This window comes from Glycine max, chromosome 13 (assembly GCF_000004515.6).
Source record: "Glycine max cultivar Williams 82 chromosome 13, Glycine_max_v4.0, whole genome shotgun sequence".
Taxonomy (NCBI): domain Eukaryota; kingdom Viridiplantae; phylum Streptophyta; class Magnoliopsida; order Fabales; family Fabaceae; genus Glycine; species Glycine max.
This window is the reverse complement of record NC_038249.2, coordinates 3297340-3307517: the sequence shown is the minus strand read 5'-3', so window position 1 is coordinate 3307517 and position 10178 is coordinate 3297340.

The following is a 10178-nucleotide window of genomic DNA, read 5'->3' as shown; positions in this document are numbered from 1 at the left end:
CGCTCGCTGGCCGATAATGTTTTTTTTACGGTAGAGTAAGTTTTCTTGTTTTGGTGTTGCATAAAAAACGTATAATGTAGGTCGGCTAGGTTTTTTTGAGCGAGCTCAACCGACGTTTTGTTTCGGCCGAAACTGGCATGTTCCCATTTATTCGGCCAGGAAAACATTAGCCCATCTCGGCAAAAAAATATTTTTCACCGATATTGATTGAAAAAATTGACAGTCGACGTCCGCTAGGAAAGTTGACCGATCGAGGTCTAAAAAAGAAACATCACCGCATGACGTCGATCGAACATTTCCTTACTGACATCATGCATATTACATTAAGGGATTGAATAGAAAACTCAATAGCCGACATCTGTCGTGAAGTAGCCCCGACTGATATTTTTCAGCCGACATTGCGCAATTTTGTTTTAAAAACGCTCGCTGACATATAATGTTTTTTTTCTACGGCAGAGGAAGTTTTCTTGTTTTGGTGTTGCATAAAAAATGTACAATGTTGGTCGGCTAGGTTTTTTTGAGCGAGCTCAACCGACGTTTTATTTCGGCCGAAACTGGCATGTTCCCATTTATTCGGCCTGGAAAACATTAGCCCATCTCGGCAAAAAAATATTTTTCTCCGATACTGATTGAAAAAATTGACAGTCGACGTCCGCTAGGAAGGATGACCGATCGAGGTCTAAAAAGAAAGCATCACCGCATGACGCCGATCGAACAATTCCTTACCGACATGATGCATATTTCATTAAGGGATTCAATAGAAAACTCAATAGCCGACATCGGTCGTGAAGTAGCCCCGACTGATATTTTTCAGCCGACATTGCGCAATTTTTTTTTAACGACGCTCGCTGGCCGATAATGTTTTTTTTTACGGCAGAGGAAGTTTTGTTGATTTGGTGTTGCATAAAAAATGTACAATGTAGGACGGCTAGGTTTTTTTTTGCAGCTCAACCGACGTTTTGTTTCGGCCGAAACTGGCATATTCGCATTTATTCGGCCACGAAAACATTAGCCCATCTCGGCAAAAAAATATTTTTCACCGATATTGATCGAAAAAAATGCCAGTCGACATCGGCCAGGAAAGATGACCGATCGAGGTTAAAAAGGAAGAATCACCGCATGACGCCGATCGAACATTTCCATACCGACATCATGCCTATTTCATTAAGGGATTGAATAGAAAACTCAATAGCCGACATCGGTCGTGAAGTAGCCTCGAGTGATATTTTTCAGCCGACATTGCGCAATTTTTTTTTACAAACGCTCGCTGGCCAAAAATGTTTTTTTTACGGCAGAGGAAGTTTTCTTGTTTTGGTGTTGCATAAAAAATGTACAATATAGGTCGGCTAGGTTTTTTTGTGCGAGCTCAACCGACGTTTTGTTTCTGCCGAAACTGGCATATTCGCATTTATTCGGCCAGGAAAACATTAGCCCATCTCGGCAAAAAAATATTTTTCACCGATATTGATTGAAAAAAATGCCAGTCGACGTCCGCCAAGCAAGATGACCGATCGAGGTTAAAAAGGAAGCATCACCGCATGACGCCGATCGAACATTTCCTTACCGACATCATGCATATTTCATTAAGGGATTGAATAGAAAACTCAATAGCCGACATCGGTCGTGAAGTAGCCTCGAGTGATATTTTTCAGCCGACATTGCGCAATTTTTTTTTAAAAATGCTCGCTGGCAAATAATGTTTTTTTTTACGGCAGAGGAAGTTTTCTTGTTTTCGTATTGCATAAAAAATGTACAATGTAGGTCGGCAAGGTTTTTTTTAGCGAGTTCAACCGACGTCTTGTTTCGGCCGAAACTGACATGTTCCCATTTATTCGGCCAGGAAAACATTAGCCCATCTCGGCAAAAAAATATTTTTCACCGATATTGATTGAAAAAATTGACAGTCGGCGTCCGCTAGGAAAGATGACCGATCGAGGTCTAAAAAGGAAGCATCACCGCTTGACGCCGATCGAACATTTCCTTACTGACATCATGCATATTACATTAAGGGATTGAATAGAAAACTCAATAGTCGACATCGGTCGTGAAGTAGCCCCCGACTGATATTTTTCAGCCGACATTGCGCAATTTTGTTTTACAAACGCTCGCTGGCCAATAATGTTTTTTTTTTACGGCAGAGGAAGTTTTCAAGTTTTGGTGTTGCATAAAAAATGTACAATGTAGGTCGGCTAGGTTTTTTTGAGCGAGCTCCACCGACGTTTTGTTTCGGCCGAAACTGGCATGTTCCCATTTATTCGGCCAAGAAAACATTAGCCCAACTCGGAAAAAAAATATTTTTCACCGATATTGATCGAAAAAAATGCCAGTCGACATCGGCCAGGAAAGATGACCGATCGAGGTTAAAAAGGAAGAATCACCGCATGACGCCGATCGAGCATTTCCTTACCGACATCATGCATATTTCATTAAGGGATTGAATAGAAAACTCAATAGCCGACATCGGTCGTGAAGTAGCCCGACTGATATTTTTCAGCCGACATTGCGCAATTTTGTTTTAAAAACGCTCGTTGGCATATAATGTTTTTTTTTAGGGCAGAGGAAGTTTTCATGTTTTGGTGTTGCATAAAAAATGTACAATGTAGGTCGGCTAGGTTTTTTTGAGCGAGCTCCACCGACGTTTTGTTTCGGCCGAAACTGGCATGTTCTCATTTATTCGGCCAAGAAAACATTAGCCCAACTCGGCAAAAAAATATTTTTCACCGATATTGATCGAAAAAAATGCCAGTCGACATCGGCCAGGAAAGATGACCGATCGAGGTTAAAAAGGAAGAATCACCGCATGACGCCGATCGAGCATTTCCTTACCGACATCATGCATATTTCATTAAGGGATTGAATAGAAAACTCAATAGCCGACATCGGTCGTGAAGTAGCCCCGACTGATATTTTTCAGCCGACATTGCGCAATTTTTTTTAAAAAACGCTCGCTGGCCAAAAATGTTTTTTTTACGGCAGAGGAAAGTTTTCTTGTTTTGGTGTTGCATAAAAAATGTACAATATAGGTCGGCTAGGTTTTTTTGTGCGATCTCAACCGACGTTTTGTTTCGGCCGACACTGGCATATTCGCATTTTATTCGGCCAGGAAAACATTAGCCCATCTCGGCAAAAAAATATTTTTCATCGATATTGATTGAAAAAAATGACAGTCGACGTCCGCGAGAAAGTTGACCGATCGAGGTCTAAAAAAGAAGCATCACCGCATGACGCCGATCGAACATTTCCTTACCGACATCCTGCATATTTCATTAAGGGATTGAATAGAAAACTCAATAGCCGACATCGGTCGTGAAGTAGCCCCGACTGATATTTTTCAGCCGACATTGCGCAATTCTTTTTAAAAAACGCTCGCTGGCCAAAAATGTTTTTTTTACGGCAGAGGAAGTTTTCTTGTTTTGGTGTTGCATAAAAAATGTACAATATAGGTCGGCTAGGTTTTTTTGTGCGATCTCAACCGACGTTTTGTTTCGGCCGACACTGGAATATTCGCATTTATTCGGCCAGGAAAACATTAGCCCATCTCGGCAAAAAAATATTTTTCACCGATATTGATTGAAAAAATTGACAGTCGACGTCCGCGAGGAAAGTTGACCGATCGAGGTCTAAAAAAGAAGCATCACCGCATGACGCCGATCGAACATTTCCTTACCGACATCCTGCATATTTCATTAAGGGATTGAATAGAAAACTCCGTATCCGACATCGGTCGTGAAGTAGCCCCGACTGATATTTTTCAGCCGACATTGCGCAATTTTTTTTTAAAAAACGCTCGCTGGCCAAAAATGTTTTTTTTACGGCAGAGGAAGTTTTCTTGTTTTGGTGTTGCATAAAAAATGTACAATATAGGTCGGCTAGGTTTTTTTGTGCGATCTCAACCGACGTTTTGTTTCGGCCGAAACTGGCATATTCGCATTTATTCGGCCAGGAAAACATTAGCCCATCTCGGCAAAAAAATATTTTTCACCGATATTGATTGAAAAAATTGATGGTCGACGTCCGCCAGGAAAGAATACCGAACGAGGTCTAAAAAAGAAGCATCACCGCATGACGCCGATCGAACATTTCCTTACCGACATCATGCATATTTCATTAAGGGATTGAATAGAAAACTCAATAGCCGACATCGGTCGTGAAGTAGCCCCGACTGATATTTTTCAGCCGACATTGCGCAATTTTTATTTAAAAACGCTCGCTGGCATATAATGTTTTTTTTTACGGCAGAGGAAGTTTTCTTGTTTTGGTGTTGCATAAAAAATGTACAATGTAGGTCGGCTAAGTTTTTTTGAGCGAGCTCAACCGACGTTTTATTTCGGCCGAAAATGGCATGTTCCCATTTATTCGGCCACGAAAACAATAGCCCATCTCGGCAAAAAAATATTTTTCACCGATATTGATCGAAAAAAATGCCAGTCGACGTCCGCCAGGAAAGATGACCGATCGAGGTTAAAAAGGAAGTATCACCGCATGACGCCGATTGAACATTTCCTTACCGACATCATGCCTATTTCATTAAGGGATTGAATAGAAAACTCAATAGCCGACATCGGTCGTGAAGTAGCTCCGACAGATATTTTTCAGCCGACATTGCGCAATTTTTTTTTAAAATCGCTCACTAGCCGATAATGTTTTTATTTAGGGCAGAGCAAGTTTTCTTGTTTTGGTGTTGCATAAAAAATGTACAATGTAGGTCGGCTAGGTTTTTTTTAGCGAACTCAACCGACGTTTGGTTTCGGCCGAAACTGGCATATTCGCATTTATTCGACCAGGCAAACATTAGCCCATCTCGGCAAAAAAAAAATTTTCACCGATATTGATTGAAAAAAATGCCAGTCGACGTCCGCCAAGAAAGATGACTGATCGAGGTTAAAAAGGAAGCATCACCGCATGACGCCGATCGAACATTTCCTTACCGTTATCATGCATATTTCAGTAAGGGATTGAGTAGAAAACTCAATAGCCGACATCGGTCGTGAAGTAGCCCCGACGGATATTTTTCAGCTGACATGACGCAATTTTTTTTAAAAACGCTCGCAGGCCGATAATGTTTTTTTTTCGGCAGAGGAAGATTTCTTGTTTTGGTGTTGCATAAAAAATGTACTATGTAGGTCTGCTAGGTTTTTTTGAGCGAGCTCAACCGACGTTTTGTTTCGGCCGAAACTGACATGTTCCCATTTATTCGGCCTGGCAAACATTAGCCCATCTCGGCAAAAAAAAAATTTTCACCGATATTGATTGAAAAAAATGCCAGTCGACGTCCGCCAAGAAAGATGACTGATCGAGGTTAAAAAGGAAGCATCACCGCATGACGCCGATCGAGCATTTCCTTACCGACATCATGCATATTTCATTAAGGGATTGAATAGAAAACTCAATAGCCGACATCTGTCGTGAAGTAGCCCCGACTGATATTTTTCAGCCGACATTGCGCAATTTTGTTTTAAAAACGCTCGCTGGCATATAATGTTTTTTTTCTACGGCAGAGGAAGTTTTCTTGTTTTGGTGTTGCATAAAAAATGTACTATGTAGGTCTGCTAGGTTTTTTTGAGCGAGCTCAACCGACGTTTTGTTTCGGCCGAAACTGACATGTTCCCATTTATTCGGCCTGGAAAACATTAGCCCATCTCGGCAAAAAAATATTTTTCATCGATATTGATTGAAAAAATTGACAGTCGACGTCCGCGAGGAAAGTTGACCGATCGAGGTCTAAAAAAGAAGCATCACCGCATGACGCCAATCGAACATTTCGTTACCGACATCATGCAGATTTCATTAAGGGATTGAATAGAAAACCCAATAGCCGACATCGGTCGTGAAGTAGCCCCGACGGATATTTTTCAGCCGACATTACGCAATTTTTTTTATAAACGCTCGCAGGCCGATAATGTTTTTTTTTCGGCAGAGGAAGTTTTCTTGTTTTAGTGTTGCATAAAAAATGTACAATGTTGGTCGGCTAGGTTTTTTTGAGCGAGCTCAACCGACGTTTTATTTCGGCCGAAAATGGCATGTTCCCATTTATTCGGCCACGAAAACATTAGCCCATCTCGGCAAAAAAATATTTTTCACCGATATTGATCTAAAAAAATGCCAGTCGACATCGGCCAGGAAAGATGACCAATCGAGGTTAAAAAGGAAGCATCACCGCATGACGCCGATCGAGCATTTCCTTACCGACATCATGCATATTTCATTAAGGGATTGAATAGAAAACTCAATAGCCGACATCTGTCGTGAAGTAGCCCCGACTGATATTTTTCAGACGACATTGCGCAATTTTGTTTTAAAAACGCTCGCTGGCATATAATGTTTTTTTTCTACGGCAGAGGAAGTTTTCTTGTTTTGGTGTTGCATAAAAAATGTACTATGTAGGTCGTTTAGGTTTTTTTGTGCGAGCTCAACCGACGTTTTGTTTCGGCCGAAACTGGCTTGTTCCCATTTATTCGGCCTGGAAAACATTAGCCCATCTCGGAAAAAAAAAAAAATTTTCACCGATATTGATCGAAAAAATTGACAGTCGACGTCGGCCAGGAAAGATGACCGATCGAGGTTAAAAAGGAAGCATCACCGCATGACGCCGATCGAACATTTCCTTACCGTCATCATGCATATTTCAGTAAAGGATTGAATAGAAAACTCAATAGACGACATCGGTCGTGAAGTAGCCCCGACTGATATTTTTCAGCCGACATTACGCAATTTTTTTTAAAAACGCTCGCTGGCCGATAATGTTTTTTTTTCGGCAGAGGAAGTTTTCTTGTTTTGGTGTTGCATAAAAAATGTACAATGTAGGTCGGCTAGGTTTTTTTGAGCGAGCTCAACCGACGTTTTGTTTAGGCGAAAATGGCATGTTCCCATTTATTCGGCCACGAAAACATTAGCCCATTTCGGCATAAAAATATTTTTAACCGATATTGATCGCAAAAAATGCAAGTCGACGTCGGCCAGCAAAGATGACCGATCGAGGTTAAAAAGGAAGAATCACCGCATGACGCCGATCGAGCATTTCCTTACCGACATCATGCATATTTCATTAAGGGATTGAATAGAAAACTCAATAGCCGACATCGGTCGTGAAGTAGCCCCGACTGATATTTTTCAGCCGACATTGCGCAATTTTTTTTATGAAACGCTCGCTGGCCGATAATGTTTTTTTTAGGGCAGAGGAAGTTTTCTTGTTTTGGTGTTGCATAAAAAATGTACAATGTAGGTCGGCTAGGTTTTTTTGAGCGAGCTCAACCGACGTTTTGTTTTGGCCGAAACTGGCATGTTCGCATTTTTTCGGCCAGGAAAACATTAGCCCATCTCGGCAAAAATTAATTTTTAACCGATATTGATCGCAAAAAATGCAAGTCGACGTCGGCCAGGAAAGATGACCGAACGAGGTCTAAAAAAGAAGCATCACCGCATGACGGCGATCGAACATTTCCTTACCGACATCATGCATATTTCATTAAGGGATTGAATAGAAAACTCAATAGCCGACATCGGTCGTGAAGTAGCCCCGACTGATATTTTTCAGCCGACATTGCGCAATTTTTTTTTAAAAATGCTCGCTGGCAGATAATGTTTTTTTTTAGGGCAGAGGAAGTTTTCTTGTTTTGGTGTTGCATAAAAAATGTACAATGTAGGTCGGCTAGGTTTTTTTGTGCGATCTCAACCGACGTTTTGTTTCGGCCGAAACTGGCATATTCGCATTTATTCGGCCAGGAAAACATTAGCCCATCTCGGCAAAAATTTATTTTTCACCGATATTGATTGAAAAAAATGCCAGTCGACGTCCGCCAAGAAAGATGACCGATCGAGGTTAAAAAGGAAGCATCACCGCATGACGCCGATCGAGCATTTCCTTACCGACATCATGCATATTTCATTAAGGGATTGAATAGAAAACTCAATAGCCGACATCGGTCGTGAAGTAGCCCCGACTGATATTTTTCAGCCGACATTGCGCAATTTTGTTTTAAAAACGCTCGCTGGCATATAATGTTTTTTTTTACGGCAGAGGAAGTTTTCTTGTTTTGGTGTTGCATAAAAAATGTATAATGTAGGTCGGCTAGGTTTTTTTGTGCGACCACAATCGACGTTTTGTTTCGGCCGAAACTGGGATATTCGCATTTATTCGGCCAGGAATACATTAGCCCATTTCGGCAAAAAAATATTTTTCACCGATATTGATCGAAAAAAATGCCAGTCGACGTCGGACAGGAAAGATGACCGATCGAGGTTAAAAAGGAAGCATCACCGCATGACGCCGATCGAACATTTCCTTACCGAAATCATGCATATTTCATTAAGGGATTGATTAGAAAACTCAATAGCCGACATCGGTCGTGAAGTAGCCCCAACTGATATTTTTCAGCCGACATTGCGCAATTTTTTTTAATGAACGCTCGCTGGCCGATAATGTTTTTTTTTAGGGCAGAGGAAGTTTTCTTGTTTTGGTGTTGCATAAAAAATGTACAATGTAGGTCGGCTAGGTTTTTTTGTGCGATCTCAACCGACGTTTTATTTCGGCCGAAAATGGCATGTTCCCATTTATTTGGCCACGAAAACATTAGCCCATCTCGGCAAAAAAATATTTTTCACCGATATTGATCGCAAAAAATGCCAGTCGATGTCGGCCAGGAAAGATGACCGATCGAGGTTAAAAAGGAAGCATCACCGCATGACGCCGATCGAACATTTCCTTACCGAAATCATGCATATTTCATTAAGGGATTGAATAGAAAACTCAATAGCCGACATCTGTCATGAAGTAGCCCCGACTGATATTTTTCAGCCGACATTGCGCAATTTCTTTTTTAAAACGCTCGCTGGCAGAGAATGTTTTTTTTTACAGCAGAGGAAGTTTTCTCCTTTTGGTGTTGCATAAAAAATGTACAATGTAGGTCGGCTAGGTTTTTTTGAGCGAGCTCAACCGACGTTTTGTTTTGGCCGAAACTGGCATGTTCGCATTTTTTCGGCCAGGAAAACATTAGCCCATCTCGGCAAAAATTAATTTTTAACCGATATTGATCGCAAAAAATGCAAGTCGACGTCGGCCAGGAAAGATGACCGAACAAGGTCTAAAAAAGAAGCATCACCGCATGACGGCGATCGAACATTTCCTTACCGACATCATGCATATTTCATTAAGGGATTGAATAGAAAACTCAATAGCCGACATCGGTCGTGAAGTAGCCCCGACTGATATTTTTCAGCCGACATTGCGCAATTTTCTTTTAAAAATGCTCGCTGGCAGATAATGTTTTTTTTTCGGGCAGAGGAAGTTTTCTTGTTTTGGTGTTGCATAAAAAATGTACAATGTAGGTCGGCTAGGTTTTTTTGTGCGATCTCAACCGACGTTTTGTTTCGGCCGAAACTGGCATATTCGCATTTATTCGGCCAGGAAAACATTAGCCCATCTCGGCAAAAATTTATTTTTCACCGATATTGATTGAAAAAAATGCCAGTCGACGTCCGCCAAGAAAGATGACCGATCGAGGTTAAAAAGGAAGCATCACCGCATGACGCCGATCGAGCATTTCCTTACCGAAATCATGCATATTTCATTAAGGGATTGAATAGAAAACTCAATAGCCGACATCGGTCGTGAAGTAGCCCCGACTGATATTTTTCAGCCGACATTGCGCAATTTTGTTTTAAAAACGCTCGCTGGCATATAATGTTTTTTTTACGGCAGAGGAAGTTTTCTTGTTTTGGTGTTGCATAAAAAATGTATAATGTAGGTCGGCTAGGTTTTTTTGTGCGACCACAATCGACGTTTTGTTTCGGCCGAAACTGGGATATTCGCATTTATTCGGCCAGGAATACATTAGCCCATTTCGGCAAAAAAATATTTTTCACCGATATTGATCGAAAAAAATGCCAGTCGACGTCGGCCAGGAAAGATGACCGATCGAGGTTAAAAAGGAAGCATCACCGCACGACGCCGATCGAACATTTCCTTACCGACATCATGCCTATTTCATTAAGGGATTGAATAGAAAACTCCATAGCCGATATCGGTCGTGAAGTAGCCCCGACTGATATTTTTCAGCCGACATTGCGCAATTTTTTTTTAAAAACGCTCGCTGGCATATAATGTTTTTTTTTACGGCAGAGGAAGTTTTCTTGTTTTGGTGTTGCATAAAAAATTTACAATGTAGGTCGGCTAGGTTTTT